Below are 20,417 nucleotides of genomic sequence, written 5' to 3'. Positions count from 1 at the left end.
GGGGTTTGGCTTTCTAATGTAAACACCATTATCATTTGGAAATCAATTAGCTCCTTGCACGGAGGGAACCAGAAGACCAAGGCCTTCTGAACTACTATTGTGAGCTGGGGCTATTTGCTTTAATTAAGAGGAGACAGAGTGGATTATTGTCTCAAACGAAGGAGTTGGGAAGAGTCAGAAAATTACACTTTACCCTGGTCAACAACAAAGACACAGGCTCTTCATCAGGCTGGTCTAAAGCAAATTAGCTTTTAATCTGGAAATTTTCTGAATAAGAACGCCTGCACGGAACAATTGGAAAAAATGCAAAGCAGAGGCCCTTCTAAAGCATTAGGCTCTCCTTGAGAGCTGGCCCTGTTTCTGTATCAGGAAGATCTGTGTGACAAGTGTTTTCTTTTGCCATTTACTTGTTAGAGATTTAGAATTTATTGTAAAAAGTGATTTTAAATCGGATCTTCGGTGCAGAAAACATCAATGTGAAATCATTGCACTAAAACTTGAATGAAAAATGTAATACCTTCCTGGATGGGTTGAAAAAAAAGTCTGGTAACTATTAATCTATAATGTCTTCTGCCTGGGTGTCCACAATCCTTTCCCTTGCTGGGACTTTAAGTCAAACCAAGCCACTGAAAAGAGTGGCAATTATTTTTCTCACTCATCCATCCATCCATCCATCCATCCATCCATCCATCCAATAAGTAAACTTTAAGGACCAACTATGTGCATAGTCCTAAGTTCTGGGAGATCCCTAGAAATAAGGGGTAACGTTTCTTTGGGGAGATAGAAAAGTAGCTGCTATGAGCATATAGAAGTGCCTTGTCTTTGGGGGTCATGGAAGGCTCTGAATCCTGAAGGAGAGGCAGAAATGACTAGCCCAGAAGAAGAAAACGTGGGCAAAGGCAAAAGGTGAGGGAGGTTCAAGCCTTGGGGAGCTGACAGTGCAGAGGCGGGGTGTGAAGTGTGTGAAGTGTGTGAGGCTTGTGAGAGCAGAGCAGAACAGAAGGCTGGAGAGGTAAGACAGAGCCAGATAGAGGAGGGTTCTCACTGACAGGTCATCTTAAGGGCAGTGGGAACCATGGAAACAAGTGCTTGCGGCGATGAGCTTTATGTACATGTTTTAGGAAGATCATTCTGAAAGTAAGGAAGAAACTGATTTGGAAAGGGCAAGACTGGAGATAGAAAATTTCCAGGTCAGTTCTGATAATTCGTACGAGAGATGTCAGTGGCCTGGTCTAGGGTGAAAGCAGTGGGGACAAAGTAAAGAGGACTGATAGTAAGAAGGAGGAATTGATACAACTTGGTTGTTAATTAGGAGGGTGGGGGTGAAGATGATGGAGAGACAAAGACGATTCCTGATTCCCCAGTTTCTGGCTGGGGCAACTGCGTCAAGGGAGGGACCTACTGCTCCCTGAGAAAGAGCACTGGGGAAGGGGAGCAGATGCGCTTTGTTGGCGTTAGATCCTCAATGAGATGCATTTTTAGTGCCGTGGAGGTAGCGTGTGTGCACGTGTGTGTGTGGTGTAGTCTTGCAAGAGGATAAAATGAGACCAAATTCAAGAGAATAAAAGAAACTGAGTTATTATCCTAATGTCACTACAATCTCAGCCAGCCCTTTATTTTTGAGTGTTTGAGATTTTACATGTATAGACTATTACCATTTGGTATTAACTGAGTGAATAAGAGTAGCTCTGAAGGACTTCCTGTAGTTAAGGAAGTACTATTAGCAGATAATATTCATTAAACATGAACAAAAATAATTCCAAAGTGGCTCATTTGTTTTAAAAAGAATTAGATAATTTTCCTTTAATGTTTCCGCACATATTGGCATATGAGATTTTTAATGCCTTCATTAGCATTTTTCCTTTTATTATTTTAAAATTTTGTACACATGCACTAATAGCTAATATTTGTTGAATACTGTTTAAATGTTTTACATATATTAATGCGTTTAATCTTCCAACAGCCAAATGAGGATGTCATGTATTATCATGATCGCCATTTAACAGGTAAGGATATTGAGGTGCGGAACTTTAGGAAGGATGCCCAAAATCATACAACTGTCGAGTGAAAGAGCAGGGAGTCAAATTTAAGCAGTCTGGCTTCACAGCCCATGTTCTTTCCCAACGCACTGAACTAGCTTTCCCATTACAGCAACATTCATGGAAACTGGGAAAAGAATCATCACCCACAATCCCAAGAAATCACATTGTCTACTTTTTCATGCTCTCCTCCGTGTCCTTGTCTGGGCTTATCGTTTTTACCTTTAACATCTACGTATCCATTCTATTAGGTTATAATTCTTCATTAGTAGATTTTAAAATTTGTTTCTCATGTTTTTAACTCCATCAATAGTTCCTACTCTGCTATGGGCTAATGTGTTCCATTTACAATTTGTAATTATGTCACTCCCTGATTGTTATAAATACCTCAATCGCAAAAATTGTCTCCTAATTTCCTCATAATTCTCCAAATACTCTTATTCTCAGAGAATGTGGCAAAGTCCTGGTAGGAGACAGTCAACCCTTGATTGATGAGAAGGGTAGCAAGGTTGAATCTAAGGAGAAAAGTAAATATTAAAACAACTTAATGTTAGTGAGCTGACAGTGTGCTATTTGACTTAATTCTCCTGCCAATCCTACACCTGGGGTTATAGATATTATTATTGGTCGCATCTTAGAGACGAGGAAACTGAGGCATAGAGAAGTTGAGTAGTTTGCCCAAGGTCACCCAGCAAGTAAAGAGTACATTTGGAATTTAAACCCAGGTCGGTAGGACTGAAAGCCTGGGGGGTGTTTTCTTGTGTATCTGCATTGTGCCAAACGTGAGATGCAAACTTCGGTTTAGAAGAGCTTGTGAGGACTGCTTCCCACGTGAGATGGAAAAGTCTTCTCATCCCACGGTCGTGCCTGATTTGTCATTTCCCTATCCAGCGTGGATAAGAAACAAAAGTCATTTAAAACAGAGATTAGACCCCCATTTGGAGTGGTTTGTATTTGTCTGCTCTTTGCTGTTAACTTGTTGTGTAACCTCATCTTGACCCAAATTAACACTTATGAATACAAAGCTCTGACCATGGGCCCCATAGACAACTGGTCGCTCTGCACTAAACTTTACATTTCTCGTCTCTAAACAAGGAAATCTGCCTTGTTGGCCAGTTTTGGTACCATGTCATGAAAACAGCAGAATATTCAATACTTAACCCATGTTATTGAGCAACCGATAGGATTAAATAAGGAGATGTTAGTCCCCCTTATATCATCCAATTCCTTAACATACATATGTCAGCTAAAGAGCACAGCCCTTCCTAATTAGTTAAGGTGAATCATTCAATATTTATACTTACCGTAGTCTTGGAATATAAAATAATGTCAGAAAGAGAGATTTCACTGCCCGTGAAACATCGATTGCTATAAGCTATTACTCTAGAGTACATTGTTCATTCTGAATGGTCTATTTTTCTGAATTCTTGATGTATATAAATAACTCCAGTTGATAGCCATAGGCAAATTCATGAACCTTGTCCAATCTGGGCTTCGATAGACTAACAATTCTTCCTCAACTCTCCCTGGTGAAGGACTATTTGTTTTTTTCTCTCAATCCATTGTAGACAGATACTTTTGTAAATACAACAAAAGTGTTGCTGCAATGTCAAATTGCTATAAAAGTTTCTCAATGCTTGCTCTCAGCTTTTGTACTTACCTTACTGATGACTAGTGCCAGTGCACGAATGGGCCCCACTTTGAGAAGCCCTAGCCAGAAGATCTCGAACGTCTCTTTAGGTTATACTCACGGGCCCTTGGCTATTGTTTTGCAAGAGTCTCATAAGAGAGTGACAGAGACCTCATTATTACACACTTTTTTTTTTTTTCAGATTTGGGTATTCCCGGACATCTAGGTTACATGACTGTCAAGAACGGGACATTGACTGCTGGAAAGGTGCTCTTTGTCTAAAATTCGCTTCAGGCTCTTGATCGTTTCCAAGAAACAAGAATGAAGTCTCATTTTCCTTTAAGAAAAACACTAGACTAAATATTATTCTAGTCATATCCAAGAGAAGTCAGCCATCCTTTGCAAAGTTAATCACAGCCCTTCTCCAGCATCTCGTTGCTCTTGGGAAAGATTTTGCTACTGCTGTTTCTGCAATATCAAAATGCAGATTTTATAAAAGTGCTGGAATTTCTTTGTTTTTAGAAATATGGACCTAAGTCCTTATGTGCTTGCACCTTTTTGCTTTCATTTTGTTTTGTTAGTAGGAAGCAGTGCAGAAAGCCATCGAGTCAAAAGCAGGTGCCCCCGAATATGTATCAGTTGACATAAAAACGTTGATATTCTTTAATTCGATAATTATCATCTCTGGGAATTTACCTTAAGAACATAGCTGGAAAGAAAAAAAACTAAACAACGAAGATATTAATTGAATCGTCACTTGAAAATAATAATAACAAAGAAATGGAAGCAACCTGAAGATACAACTCTCTGGAGATGATTAAGTCAAGCGGAGTCCATACACACTGTAGGAGGATGAAAGCAATAAAAAAAATACAATTGAAAAAATACAATTCAGCATCATGCTTTAGCCTAAAGCAGGATGTAGGTGATGGTCCTTGGTCTGTTTGCTGTGGCCTCTTCCCTGCTCTGCTCTGAGTGACAACGGGGTGCTGAGCCCTGCAGGGCCCCCATCAGCTAATTTCCAGCTGGATTCCATCAATGCAGGCATGGCAGGAGATGGGAGAGTGGGAGGAACGGAGAAGCCAGGGGATTTGTCTTCCTCTTTCTCTCTAGCTCCGGCAGCAGCACCTCGATGGCTTCTGCTCCCACCCACGGACACACTCGCTACAGTTCCAGCTCCTGCTGGGTGCCCACGGCCACTCCGTCTGGTAACATTGCCTCCTGCCTTGTTTTTTGAACCTAAAGAGGCAGCAGTTGCCACGTCCTCTTCTTTTCAGCTCTGCTGTCACTTGTGTAACTGATTCTCTGTATATTGTCACTGTATTTTAAATACGTATGAGTGGTTTCCTTCCCTCCTTCCTTTCTTTCTCTTTTGTTTGGATCTGAAAACTATACCTGTGGCTTGAAGTCTGGTAGGGCTATTTGGGACAGGCTTCCCAGATGGAAAAGTTGCACAGTGGATGACGACCTTTCAGGGGAGTGAGTAAGCAGGGGGATTAGGATTTAGTGACGGTCTGTGGAGTGAGAAGACCACTCTGGGCTTTGGAACTGGGAAAGAGTGAAATATATTTAATGATAGATATCCCTGGTTTCTCATCTGGTACAAAGATTAGGTGCAAGAATGTGATGGGCAATGAGACGGGTAGTTGGGGTCTTAGATCCTGAGAGGCTAGTAGATCTGTGTCATTATATAATAGATATGTGTGGTGGCCAGCCTCCACGATGGCGATGCCTGGTGTTCATGTCCTTATGTGTCCCCTCCAATGTTAAATAGGGCTGACTGTGTAGCCTGGAAGATACTGGGGAAAGGTCAATGTGTGACTTCTGAAGCTAGACATAAAGGATATTGTGGTTTCTGCCTTGCTCTCTCTTGGGTCACTTGCTCTGGGGGAAAGTCAGCTGCCATTTCATAATGCCATTGTCATTCAAGCAGCCCTAAAAGAGATCCATGTAGCAAGAAACTGAGACCTCCTGCTAACAACCAGAACTAATTGGCCACGGAGGTGAGGGAGCCACCTTGGATGCGGATCTTCCCATCCCAGTTCAGCCTTCAGATAATGCAGCCGTGGCCAACAGCTTGACTGCAACCTGTGAGATATCCTGAGCCAGAAGCACCTGGGTAAGCCGCTCCTGAATTCCTGACCCCTAGACACTGTGGGAGATAATAAATGTTCACGACTGTGTTAAGTCACTAACTTTGGGGGTAATTTGGTAAGCAGCAATAGATAACTAATATGTATTCCATATATTTGGCACACGATAACTTAGTAATTCAAATATAGCAACTCAGGCGTCATGTAATAGCAGGACTTATACTCTTTTTCCCCATGTAACTTAAAAAAAAATCTACCTTTTGCTGTGAGGTTTAAACACATAGTGTTTTAGGGTAGTTCTTTTCTCGTCCCCAAATTTCCTCCTATAAAGCAAATCTTGGGAGTACTAATAATCCTAGATTAGTTGCTTAAATAAAATAGCTGTTTCAAGCTTGTTAGCATTTAAAATGTTAACCTTTCCATAGTCGTAGGTTAAACTAGTCTTTAGATTCTTTTCAAAGATATTACTGATTCAGTTCGGCTACTGAACGCTTTAATTTCAATCAGAGCATCATTAAGACTCCGTTGAAGCAGGACTGACTCTGAATCAGGAAACAGCTCCTGGCATTCACAAAAACCATTCAGAGCTATGGGAAGGACCGTTCAGAGCTGACGAGCAAGCGTCTTCTCATGCGCCATCAGTGCTGGTCTTCTTTTGATTAACTACTTGTGTATTTCCTCTTAATCCCAACAGCAGCCCCCTCTGCTCATCTCTCCTGCTGTCCCCATCAGAAAATCCATACCCACAACCTTTCCCAGCCTTTCGTCTGCCCCTGGAGAGTCAGAGAAGCCAAAGGGAGCATTGTTCACTTGGCAACTGCGCTGTCCTTCAGTGTACAGAGCGTGGTGGGCGTCATTGACGAGAGGAGCCTGCGAGAAGGGGAAGCCGTAGGTATTGTGTCTCGTGCCACAGGTTAGTGGCTGCCCCTCCCTCGGGAGGCTCAGCTTGGGATCACTTCTGTTTGTGGTACTGTGAGTAACCTTGGCACGCAATCAGCAGAGAAAATATTCATTATTGCCTGACTTTCTGCAGAAGACAATTTCAATTATTCTGGCATTTCAATGGATGAAGAAGCCCTTTAGGCTGGCCCGGGAGATTAGACTTAAAGGCTCTGTAAATTAGGAAAGTTGCAATCAGTATATTATCTGGCAGGCAGCTGTGGAATACACCACAGCAGGCAAAGAGAGACAAATTGCTGTATTCCGGTGGCGGTTTTGATATATCAATTTACAAGTTTAACATACACATTTGTGAAAGAATGATTTCGCACTTCTTAAATCACTTTTAACTGCCTGCTCTCGAAGTTTCTGAACCTGAAACTTGAATCGTCTGCTTGCATTGCTGACGTTTTGTTTTAAAGCCCAATTTCAGCCAGGAAAAAATATTGCCAAGGACAGAGCTTGGGAATTAATCTTTCTTAAAGTTATTCAAATAATATAATATATGGCAGTTAATCAGAAAATTCCATTTGCAGAAATGTGAATAATGTCCCATATAAACGCTTTTTCTTTAATGGGATGTTTTTCATGTTTTTTTTCCCTAGATTCACTCTGTTGTGATAATTATATCTATATATTTAATATATATTATTTCACCACACCTGTCTGATGTGATAAGTTTGAAAATCAAAATAATTGCCATCATAACATATCACAATACTTTACAAACACTTGCATAGTTGAGATCTATTATAAATACGTTTTTCATGATTCTTCAAGTTCTTTCTAAACATTTTTGATATCTTAGACCTCAGATATTACTTAAACAATAGATTTTTTTCCGTTTGTAAAAATGCCTTTAAAAAAAACCCTTTTGACACTGATTAATGCTTTTAGCTATGCCTGAAATAAAGTTAACATTTCCTGAGTGAGTTTAAGCTATTTTTCTTGCTCATATTTTAAGAAAAATTGTTTAGCCTTTTGTTAATATGAAAATATTTTGTTTTGAGCTAGAGAGTTAAAGTGAAAGAAGTTTTAATTTTAAAATTTCTCAAGTCCTTTATAAAACAAATCAAGAGACATAAATAAATATTAAAATATAGATATTTTCAAGAAAGCTGCATAAACAGCATGTGGCTTCATTAGCCCCTAAAAAACTTCTACTTTTTTCTGCTCATCTATGAAATTCAAAACAGGTACATAAAACTCCAGAGGAAACTTCTTTGCTTGGAAATATTTACATTTATTGGATAAAGCAGATGCGCTGGTTTGGATATATCCTCATTCTCAGTTTATTTAAAAAGATTTTTAGAGTTTTAAATTAAAAACATTATATTGGGTATTTGTTTGAAGGTCAAGGATTACATTCAGGTAAGGTGTTTCCCAACTGCATCTGATGGGGACCCTTGAATTCAACAGTACTTCTTCTATCAGGATGTCCCCATACACCTTGTCAGAAAGGAGTCTATCAATCAATTACATGGAATTCATTTTTTTCTTCCTTGTTTACAGAACAGGATTACCCACTGGGGACAGTTCGTGTCTTGTACAATACCCAGGAAGTGCCCTTCCTCACAAACGCTCAAGTCTGACTGTGGCCTTACGCAGTACATTGTGCTGATATATTTTTCTCGTGGGAACTCTTGGGCTAGTTCAGGCAAGCCTCCGCAATTCTTAAACGAACAGTTTCAGGCTGGAGAATTTAAGAGACAACCAAATAGAATTTTAATGTCCTATAAGATAATAATGAAAGACATTTATGAAAAAAAAAAAAATTCCAGTTAGTTTGAAAGCCGGGGCCCACGCTCTGGATTTTGACAGCAGATGGATGGCTAGCTCGACTAATCCTGGTTTGCTTTCTGATTTGGATTTGTATCCCTGGTCCAGTGAGATTGTGAGGGCTTCCTCCAATCTGGTTAATGTTCAGAACCAATGTTTGAGTTTTAGCCTAATTATGGGCCAAAGACTGACATTTTTTCTATAATGTGAAGACTGGTGCCAGCAGTAACTCAGTGAGATTTAACATAAAAGCAAGATAAAACAATTAAAGTGGAAGAATATTTGATTAAGTGGATCGCTGATTTATAGTGGGGTAAATTGAAATTGAAGGGAGAGTGAACTTTTTATGGCAATCATATATTACGTTCATTATCAGAGACTCTGGGTCTTTTGTGCTTTTGTGAATTAGAAAGAAATAAACTAGTTTAAGGAGAGTCATCCCAGCAGCCATTATTTTTGTCTTCTCCTGAGTTATGGTTTCTTTTCATTGCAAAGGTTAAGTAAATCATATTCGAGTAAACTCACCGTAAAACATGCAATCAACATTCGAATAGACAAAAAAGTGCAGTCACAAGGCTACACAGGGCAGATCACACACAAACACTTTTGTTTTGGTGATAGAGTTTGACATGTGCCTCAATCATCATTTATTTGGTATTTGCAAAAATTGTAGCTGTAGCAACAGCCCTGAAGGGGTCTTGGGCCCCGTGTCTAGAAGGGGAGAATGCCACGAGATCTGCTATCAGACCTGGAAAATTGTGAAACAGCTGTGTTCCACATGCCCCTTCTTGTTCCATGACTGGCTCTGCTGCAAGACTCTCCTTCACCTGGAGTTAAATTGTTCCTGAAGCTTGCTGCAGCAGGTGCTCACAGCATGCTCCTGACATCCCATCCACAAAACAGCTGGCCCTTTCTTTCCGTAAACCCAAGTGGCTTTTGCAGTGGCTGTGTTGGTGTCGCATGAGAAAAATCAGCCTTGCAGTCTACCAACAGAGAGGGACAGAGCAGCGTACGTGGGGGGAAACGAAGAACGGAGATTGGAGATTTGGGACATTCAAAGAGCTTTTTAGAGAGGAAAATAAAACAGCCAACAGTTTATTTTGTCTTCCTGTGGAGGATTGTGGAGGGAGGATCGGGAGACGCCAGTGGGAGAGGATGCCCCTCAGATGTGTAGACTGCTTATGTGAAGTATCTGTCTACACTGCACATTCTACTTTTCAAGCTGACGCCCTGGCACGGAGCTCAAAGGGACAGAGGAAATCAGAGGGTAAAGTTTTGTCTGCATCAAGAGAAGATGCCGCTTACCAAATTGTTCAATTCTAGCCTTGTTTCTTTGATGACACATCTGAATTGCATTCATTCATTTTTACCAAAATGTTATTTTATTGCTGTTTTTAAATCGTTTGTATAGGAAGAGGCCATTCAAACAATAAAGGACCAAAGAAAGAACTATAGCCGAGCTCTGGTCCTAACACTGTGCCTTTCCAGGTGTGTGGCCCTGAGCAGACTTGCATCTCTGATCCCTGGCTTCCTTGTGTGTGAAAGGTGGGGATGTACAAGGTGACGGCTAAGGTCCCTTCAGGCTCTGACAGATGATGACTCTGTGACTCTTGTTTAAAGTGGGGGAAAGAAGGCTCAGACTCAGCCTCGACTAGGTTTTAAATTTCTGCACCTCCCAAGAAAACTAGATGGGCAGTCAGTCTAAGTTACGGAGGACGCTTTCCACTTTTCAAAGGAAGCAGTTGTTGCCACTCCTGTAACCGAGGCATAAACAGATAGACAATGGAGGTCTTGGTTTTGTCGTTGTTGTCAAAGGAGGGAGCAACGAAACCGACTCCAATTTTGTCAGCGTACTTGTCGTTGCCAAGCGTCCTCACCATGGAGTTAAGGGACACTCGGTGCCATCTGTTCATCCTTTCAGAGACATGCTTTTGTATGGCTTCTCTGTGACATTTCTTCCCCTTGGTACCTTTGCTCAGGACATCTGCTTTCAAGTCATTCTAAACCAGAGCATTGATTCAGAGATGAGAAATCAAAGAGAGTGGGACAGAAGTGAGAGGTTCTGATGGGGGTGGGGGGACAGTGGGAAAAGAAAGTTGGCATAGACTGTATCTACATCACTGATAATTCCATAACTTGCATACAAAACTGCCTTTTCTGAAACAATTTTGCCTCAATACTGTTGGACCATGAACATTTTTAAGCTTATGAGATCCAGTCTTTAATTACACACCCTCACACTGCTGATGGTCCTATAAATATATAATGTACTTGTCTGCCGGTGCCTGCTTAATTAATTTATTACATTCATCCACTTGTTGGCACGTATATGTTGCACTCCCACTATTTGAGTTGCCCTGGGCAGTTCACAGAGGTGGCAGCAGAGACCCCTTACCCACATGTTGTCTGAGGAGCTATGGGCTTTGGGTTAGTCACTTCACCTCTCTCAGTAGGTGAAACTGGGGGTAAGATTTTATGAAACTACAGTGAGGATGAAATGAACTGACAAATGGGAAGGGACTTTCTCAATTGTAAATTGTAACATCCAAATGTTATAGAGATATTTTTCAGACAGGCAAGTTCTCAAAAATGTTACTTCCCATGGAGTTCCTGGAGGAGGTGCTCACCAAGCAAGGTGAGAATACCATGAGAGAGGAAGGCCTGGGAATCAGGAAAGAGCAGCCAACCCAAGAGAGAGGTGATGGAAACCCCAAGGGGAGTTTCCAGGATGTCAGCTGTGGAGTTGTCAGGAGAACAACCTCCATATTGAATCAGGAAGACTGGGGGCCCCAGGAGGAATGTCTCCACGGAGATGAAATTCATACATGTTTGAAGATTATGAGAGAAATTTTGGGATTCTCCAGGATGATTCAGCTTTAAAATAGTGATAGGGTCATAGAAAACTAAGCAACTGAATCACAATGCAATCATTAACTCCAGGAAAAAAAGAAAACTTGAGTAAAAAAGGAAATGCTTTTGAGACAATGTGTATATAGTACTTTGACAAAGCATTATAAATTTTTCAAATCTATTGAGTGGAAGGATAATACCCTAGGGAAATGATAATTTGGTTTTGGCAGCTGTGAATCCAGAAGAAGCATGGTCCAAGGCTGTGGTATAATGCCTCGGAGAATCCAGAAGTTTGAAGACCATTGTTCTCAATTTCAGTTGTCGAGATTCATCTCTGGAGGATAACACAGCACATTGGTGGCAAAGTCAGGATACTTGCCTGGAATCTTACCTCTTCTTTCCCTCTTTAAGTCGTATACAATCCTCTCTATGCCTATGAGCATAGTCTTCATATAGGAATTTTGGATGTGAGAAACACATCCAACTCTTCCTTTTTCTGCCCCAATAATTTTGTATATGTAAAACTGGGGTAAATGGAACATTCTTTAATGTTAAACTCCATCTGGTTGAGCTGGTGCTTTTGTTCCAAGGCCTAGAACAATCTCTGGTACATAGTAAGTGTTCAATAAAAATGTATAGAATGAATAAATGAGCCAAGGGCACACAAAGCAGCAAAGAGTCACAAAATCTCCTAAGACCAATTGATTACACCTATTCTTTTTTTCCACTCTCTCTTTCTTATCTTTTTCTGTATTGGAGCCAGAATAATCTTTTCTAAGCATAACTCTGATCAGGCTACCCTTTTGCTTAAAACTTTCAATGGTTTTCCATGGCTCTCACATAAAGGACAAACAGAGGTGACCATCAGGCCCTGTGTGGTCTGCCCCGCCTCTCTGATCTCATCTCCTACCACTGTCCCCCTTTTCTCTGTCCTTTGTTCTTACATCTTGCTCCAGCAACAGAGCCTTTGCTGTGGTCTTCTCTCTGCTTGAAATCATCTTCCCTTCTCCCTCATATAACTCCTACCCATCCTTCAGGTAAGCATCCAAACCTCAGGGGAACCATCCTCAACCTTCCTCGGTCAAAGCCTTCCTTTTCAGTTTCCATAGCAACATCTTCCTCTGCTTTGTTCTGTTACGATTGCAAGGTAATTCTTATTTGTGTGACCATTTGATTAATATCTGTCTCCCACAATGGGATACAAGTGCTTGGAGGGCAGGAACCAGGTCTGAACAACCATCTCCATCCCCTCGCTCAGTGCCTGACCTTAGAGAATGAATAGATGAGTGAAGAAAAGGACAATATGTGTCCTTAGAGATGGGATCAAAGGTGGGGGATGTCTCCAATTGCCGCTAATGGTGGTGATGGTGGTTTGTGGGCTAATTATGTGTATAGACTACTCAGATGTTTTTAGAACAAGCTGATAAGCCACCATTTTGTCTCTTTGCCTCTCTGAGTCACTGTCCACTGCAAGCATCTCGAGGTGTGTGCATACTCACACACACACGCACACACACACTCACACACACACCCCTACATTCTGAAGCTCCAGGTACCAGCAGTTCCACCTGTGACACTGGTGATGATTCAGCATTTCAAGCAACCTTGTCAAGATGAGTTTTCTGTGAATATTGATAAGTAGAAATTTGCCAGGGTAGGAGGTTGGTGGGGGTGTGAGGGTGGGTGGGGAGGAAGGGGAGAGGTGGCTGAGAGACCCAGTGGCAAACACTTCCACAGCCTCTTAAATGTTAGAATATTTAAATGCATACTTCAAGTTCTTGAGATAATTAGCCACAAACTTACAAATGTGGTCTGTCTTAAAAGTTTGGAGTCTGGACTATTGAATTCCCGGCTGCTCCTTAAAAGCTGTGTGCTAGTTTTGAAATGTGGCAATTGTGGCTAAAATACTGACTAATACTTTTAACATTACAAGAAGCCATTCCATCTGAGCAGCTGAGAGAGCAGCAACTGACTTCCTTATAAGAAGGAACACCTGTCTATGAAAAATCAAGTTATCGAATAGGCTTGTCTCTAACCATAGAATGTTTCTATTCCTTGCCATTGGGCAGAAATTCTCCCCCACAATTTTCAGAGGAAAACTGTTATCTATGGCATTGCTTTGAGGACTGTCTGTGGTCAAGACGTATGATGAAATGTTAACTAGCTCGACATGATTAATATGGAAACTAAGTAATTCATCCCCATCGAAAATGTGTGATTAGCTTTCTCAAAGTTATATTTAGAAATCCAGAGATTCAGGTGGTTTAGAGGTTTGGATATTGAACAAGAGCATGTCATAGCTACCTCCACCTCCTCTTTCTCCCAATACAAAACGATTTGTGAGAACTTTATCTAAGGAGTTTCACACCATTTATTCTTTTCCCTTAATGTCATGGCTTTGCTGATGCAGGAGTCCCCACGTGCAGCCCCAGGACCTTCAAGCCTTTTTTGGGTCAGTCCTCCATTGTCACATAGTCACAGTTCAAGAGATGTTCCTCTTGCAACAGCACATCTTTGCTTTGGGTCCACTGTAATTTCAAGTCTTTCCTTCCAGATCTTTCTCGATTAATAACATGAATAGTAATGTCATCAATGACAATGATAATAATAAACATGGCCAACAGATATCGAGTTCTTGTCCTACTTCTGACAGTGAAGCAAACCTATAAAGTAGATATTCTTGTTGTCCCGTTTTACAGATGAGAAAAATGAGGCTTAGAAAGGTTATGCAAATGGGAAGTAAGCGGAGAAGTGGGGACTCAAATGCCGCAAACTTTATGACGCCATGCAGAGCCCTCCTAACCATCGTAATACTGCCTGTCATGTTTCCAATCATTCTACTCTGGACAGTTAGGGTAAGTTCTATGTTTGTCTCACTCTCGGTCCACACGAAGTCTCTCCTCGTTCAGGGCCGAGCACCCTGAGGGCAGGAAGTCCTTGTATCTTCATCTTAGCTCCGTGTCCAGTGTAGGACAGGTGCCTAATAGTTGATGAACAAATAAACAAAAGTGCTGGAAAGAAAAGAGGAGGTCTGTTAATCATTGATTCCCTTTTAAAATTGATTCTTCTTTCTTCTATTTTTGAAGAGATGCTTATATCCTGCACTGCTTCTTCGTCACGTGTGTATTGAAGGTGACAAAATCGTGATTAAATTGTAGAGACTGAGCTCTCCAACTTGAGGAACAGATAGCAGAGAAAATCTTGAAAATATTAAAAACAGACAAACAGACAAACCCTGCTTTCTCGTAATGGCTTTGTGCACTGACTCACCTGGTCCCTTATGGACGTTCCATGAGCGTTGACGGATTGATTGGTTGCTGGGCTTCAAACACACTTGCATTTGATGATCAGATCCTGCCTTAACACATTCCCAAATTCTTTTTTATTTTCCTCCTCAAAGCCCCAGTACACAGTTGTATATTCTAGTTGAAGGTCCTTCTAGTTCTTCTATGTGAGCCGTTGCCACAGCATGGCTACTGATGGACGAGTGGTGTGGTTACATACCCAGGAACCAAACCCAGACTGCTGAAGCAGAGTATGCCAAACTTGAACCATTAGGCCATCTGGGTTGGCTCCCAAATTCTTGAATATGCATCTGCCCTTGAAGCCTTGATTTAGGGACTTAAAGGGGCATCAACCTTTAGAAAGGAGCATAAAACCACGTGTTTAGTTCTAAACCAGTAAAGAGAGGAGTCTCTGATCCTGTGATTTTTTTAGTTTGAGTTGAAATTATGGTAAAGCTAGTCACTAGAATATTCTCTAGGCTACATGGAATGTTTAGTCGGAGCATGCATGTATTAAAATTCCTTTTCCTGCTTTAAAAGAAACTCTAACACGTAAGAGAAATAATTCCACCAAGGTCGTGTGTGGGAGCCTCCCAGGGAATTTGCTCAACTCCTCTCCTCTCCCCGTTTATGTTTTCTAGTCTGCCTTGTTGGGCTGCTTCTCTCTTTGTCACTGCTACCCTTCTCTGCCCCTTCTCCCTCCCCAAGTTCCATAGCCTGGGTGCATTGATCTCTTGGGCACACTTTATCCCGCCTTGTAATCAGGGACTTGGGTCTCCTCCCAGTTCAACACATATTTCCATTTCATAGACAATGAATCAGGATCAGAGAGGTTGAGTGACTTGCCCAACGTCACAGAGCAGGTAAGTGACAAGGCCAAGGCCAGAACTCAGGTCACACTCAAGTCCATAGCCTGCTTCCCTAATTACTACATCTGCCTCTCTCCCACTTTATTTTACATTTGTGTTCTCTTCCAATTACTCTAAACTCTTAATATAAAACAACATGAAAGGAAGAATTTTATTTGAATTTAAATCTTCAGCTGCAATCATTGGATAAGTAAGAATATGCCACAGTGATACCATATTATAGACTAATTTATTTATACATTACCATTTATCATTTATATGTGTATACATTATCAATCATTTATACATTTATATTATTTATATGCCAATTTTCTCTGACATGATCTTTGAAATAAACATACTTTTAATATTTTAAGAAAAAAAGTCAGGTGTTAACTCTGTGTATATGGTACTGGGGGAAAAGATTGCTCTTGTCTTTTTAAAAATGTTTTCTCTTTATTTCCCAAAATCAAAATGCCCGGTCTTAGCTGTGTATATAGCCATCCAGTATAAAGCTATAATGCAACTTGGTGTGGCTGTATGTCTAAGAAGTAGCTAATAAGCCCTGATGGGAAGTGTCAGTGATCCTTCTCCTTCCTCCTCATTTTTTTCTGACTGGAATGCAGATGTAAAGGCTGGTGGTTGGAAGCCATTTTATACCATTTGGCAACACGCTATAGATGGGTAGAGTAGCAGATAGAAGGAGTTTGGGACACCGATGATTGTGGAGCCACAGTACCAGCCTTAGTCTGCCTAATTCCAGACTTATTTTTAGGTGAGAGAAAAATAAATTTTTGTCTTGTGAAAACCACTAGTATTTATTAATTAATTATATGCAGCTTAACCAAATCTAAGTGATGTGATATGCTATATGACTTTAGAATCATTGACTTAGAAGATATCAGAGAGTCCATTAATAAACCATTTTACAGACGGGGAAGGTGAGTACCTAGACTTTCTGAATTCCTGAAAACTCCAACCAAATTATGTAATGGCTTTAGTGAGCAAGCAGAAGACAAAATACTTCAAAACAATGTGGAAAGTATTCTAATTTACTTTAATTTTATTTCCCAAGGAAAGCAAAAATATGCTTTGGTCCTTGGATCCTTTTTGGGAGTTTCAAGTAAGACTGAGACTCTAAGTATTGAGAGGGAATGAGGGCATCCTCATTTCCTTGTAGTGTGATCTACGAATAATATAGTTATAGTGAGTAATAACACACAGCTGACACCTGGATATAACAAACAACCGCTTAGAACGACATTACCATTTTTACATTCTAACCAAATCCACACCTCGATTATTTCTAGTTTCACATTTTGCTTCTTTACATAAGCAATTCCTTAAAAATGGCCAATAGAGATGAACGCCGAAGATCCTCACTTCTACTTAGCTTCTGAGCCTGAGATATTCTGCTCACCAATACCAAATTTCAAAAATATGTCATTTTCACTGTAACTTTGGACTTCGGTGTGGGAAAATACTTTGGTTGCCTCCATGAAATCACTTAATTGTGTTGCACTGAGGCAATGGAAGCAGATGTTATGCAATGGGGGTATTAGTATTTCTGTGGTCTTGTGCAAGATGAGGGAATCTTGCAGCCTCTTTATCTGCGAGGCAGAGCCTGGGGCAACGAGTGCTCCTGAAAACATCAACAGAGCCCCAACAATCCTGAGGGTGTGATTGTGGATTCCCGCGTGCACCGTGGATCCCATGCCGCCACTTCACTTCTCAGGTGGGTTTGGTAGGGACCACAGTCATCTCTGCTTGTTTTATCCATGAACTTCTAAGCAAATTACATCTCGCTGGATTGGTGACTTAGTTTTCCAAGTCTGTTTTATGAATTATTTAGAAGCCTGTGAACTCTTAGTTGATGTCTGACCAGATCCATTAAATCCTTCCTCTGAATGACCTATTCCTAGACCCTTCGTGGAGTGCGTGTGTGTGCACTGTTGGATGAGAACTCTAAAATCTTGAGGCCCTTTAAAAGAACTGGAATGAGTTGCTAACTTCTGAACACTTGCTTGTTACCTTTTAGTATTGCATATACAAGCTCGGGCTTTTTGAGGATCTCATTAGACAGACACTAGCCCTGGAATTGACATGGAAATTCACTTCCTCCCTTGGACTGATTTGAGTAGTTTTCATTTAACTGACCTTAAGAGTCAAAGTTAAAAACCCAGCTTCCTTTCCTGGTTTATCAAAATGGAAAACAATAGGGTTTTCTGGAAGAATTTCATGAAACATGTGATGCATACCTGCAATGTTCAAATCCTTTTTTGGATGTAATGCAGGAGGATTGAAGAAGAAAGGCCTTTCATGCTTTATAGTTTCCTAATTTTTCGAAACAGGGAGGGAACTATGGTAAACACATATCAGTTTGCTACGGTATATTATTTTAACACTTGTCATGTTCTGCTCTCAGAAGCTGCACTATTAGTCATCACAGAGAAGCAATTCACGTACCAGAAGCATTCATTACCCAACAACCAACTCTGCATAACTGACCCACGCCCTCGAGTTAACCATTTAGGGCTTGTGGAGTGAAGCATTTCACCTGTTGCAGTTAGGCTCAGCATGGCCCTTAGGATGCTCTTGAGAGCCACCAGCACTAATTCCTTCAAGTTGTTTCTTGACTATTTACAACGGTTAAACAATTTTTGTTAAAGGGTCATAAAGATTGACATCGATGGCATTCTTCTTTCTTCTGGAGGAGATTTTGCTTTCAGCTTTCCTGGATTTACATGACTTGATGGTCAGATATGTTCAGTGGGGTTGCCAGCTGGAGGCGGTGGTGGTAAGTGGCACCCCGGGAGGACAAAGCACCCCCCCGCTGCCCCTCCCGGGCACTGATCAGTCCTGAACACCTGTGGCTGCATGAGCAAAATCCCATTTATTCTCTTGGAGGCACGGCAAGGGCTTCTCTTTATTCCCTTTGTCTTTGCATCAAAGGGCAGCCTTGTCGTGTGCTTGTGATCTGGCCATAATGGTCAGACCCGCGAATACAGAATCGTGTTGAGGTGCAGGTCTTCCAGTGGGCGATGCATCAGCTGCTCTCACATAGAGTGCACCGTGAGGCTGGCAGCTAGGCACCTGGACTGTTTCTATGTTGTTGCTAGGGATACCACATTAAATACCCCAATGCTCTGTGCTCGAAACGAGGAAAACTGGACATTCTGACTTCCCGTACGAGAGTGGAATACGTGATTCACAGGCCTTCTGCAGTATTAATCAAGCCATGTTTACATGGAAAGAAGCCAAAAGAGCCGGAGCCAAAGAGGTGTGTTTGGAAAGCCAAGTGATGATGTCATCTGGGCAGAGCGGCCCCAGCAAGCCACTTAGCTGGCTTACAAGACTTGTATTTAGCTGCGGAGCAAATCCCAGTTAAGTGTTGGAGGAACACCACGGTGTTTGGCCCTGTTCATGGGATTTACATGGTTGTATTACGGTTTGTTTATTAAGTAGTGTAACATCATCATTTGTTATTATCACAAGTGAGAAACAGCCTGATCTACTGGCAAAATGGCAACAAGACAGTTCTAAACCCTTGCAGGGAGAAAGTACACATGCGTGCGTACACACACACACAATCAAAACATAAAGAAAAATTGCAATGGTTCTGGTGAGATGATGCTTTGTTAGTTATTCCAATCATTTTCTCCTTTTGGGATATGTGTTCACATAACCACGTGTTCATCCTAAGAAGAAATTATTCTTACTGTACCACCAAGGAATTTCAGAGGAGAACTTTTGTTTTGGGTTGATTGCTGTGTTATTTTTTCCTGTGTAGCCCCAGTGCCTGATTATTATTAGGAACCCACTTTTAGCTGTGCCTCTAGAACTATAAACTTTGTCCATAGGATAATGTAAGGCCCTGCTATGTGTCACATACTGAGCAAAGTTAGGTTTGGAGGCCACTGTGGTGGATGTGACGGTCATGGTTCTTGTCTTGATGGAGTTTAGTAATGTCAACCAGTCAGTATAGTAGAGTTTCTCTGAGAATCACAGTGGAATTTGGCCATTTTAGTGTAATCACACTAATGTCTGAATTATAGGCGTTGCTTTTTTAGGAGATTCCTGAATTAGCTATTTTGGATAAAAATCAAAGACTTCTAAGTTAGAGTTTTTTTTTTTTTTTTTCATTTCTAAAGGATTCATAACATAATCAAAATAAGAACAGTTTTTTTAAAAAAGTAAACAACAGGGGCCGGCTCCGTGGCCTAGTGGTTTAGTTTGGCACTCTCCACTTTGGCAGCCCAGGTTCATGGGTTTGGATCCTGGGCGTCGACCTACGCTGCTCATCAGCCACACTGTGGCGGCAACCCACATACAAAATAGAGGAAGATTGGCACAGGTGTTAGCTCAGGGCCAATCTTCCTCACCAAAAAAAAAAAGTAAATAACAACAAACAAAATACAAAGGGTCAAATTAATCTAGAACTGACAATTAGTTAATTTTATTCTATTTTGTATACAAAGACTTAGGATATTCTATGTAAAGTGAGCAAAAGGGGGATTTGAATTTCTTATTTAGCCAATAACTCAATCCAAAGGAGAAATTGTCCTGCTTTGATCTTGAGGGTGTATCAAGAGTTTAGCAGTTTCCTTATAGTGCTGATGGGGCTATACTAGGGTAGTCAGTGGAGTAAGGGCTTAAATAAAATAATGAAATACTCTGTAAAGAATAACAGGAGTACAAGTGTCCTTATAAGATATTTCTTGGAGAAAAGTTTGCTTTCAGGGTTAGACAAATGACAAGGCAGTGGCAGCAAGCTTGAAATAACCTGACTTCTTGGAAGCAGAGATTCTACTTTCTGATAGGAACTGACACAACACTTAATCTTCTGAGGCAGAAAAAATGGAGTTTCATGTGATTTAGGAGACTTTCAGAACACTTCTTTAAAACTAAGGCTCTGTCTGCTTTGGCTTTAGGTGTCAAGCCATGGTTGGTTTGGG

This window comes from Ceratotherium simum, chromosome 32, assembly GCF_057802395.1.
Source record: "Ceratotherium simum simum isolate JZ-2026a chromosome 32, ASM5780239v1, whole genome shotgun sequence".
In the NCBI taxonomy this organism is placed as follows: domain Eukaryota; kingdom Metazoa; phylum Chordata; class Mammalia; order Perissodactyla; family Rhinocerotidae; genus Ceratotherium; species Ceratotherium simum.
The sequence above is the reverse complement of the archived record's forward strand: the minus strand, read 5'-3'. Positions refer to the sequence as shown.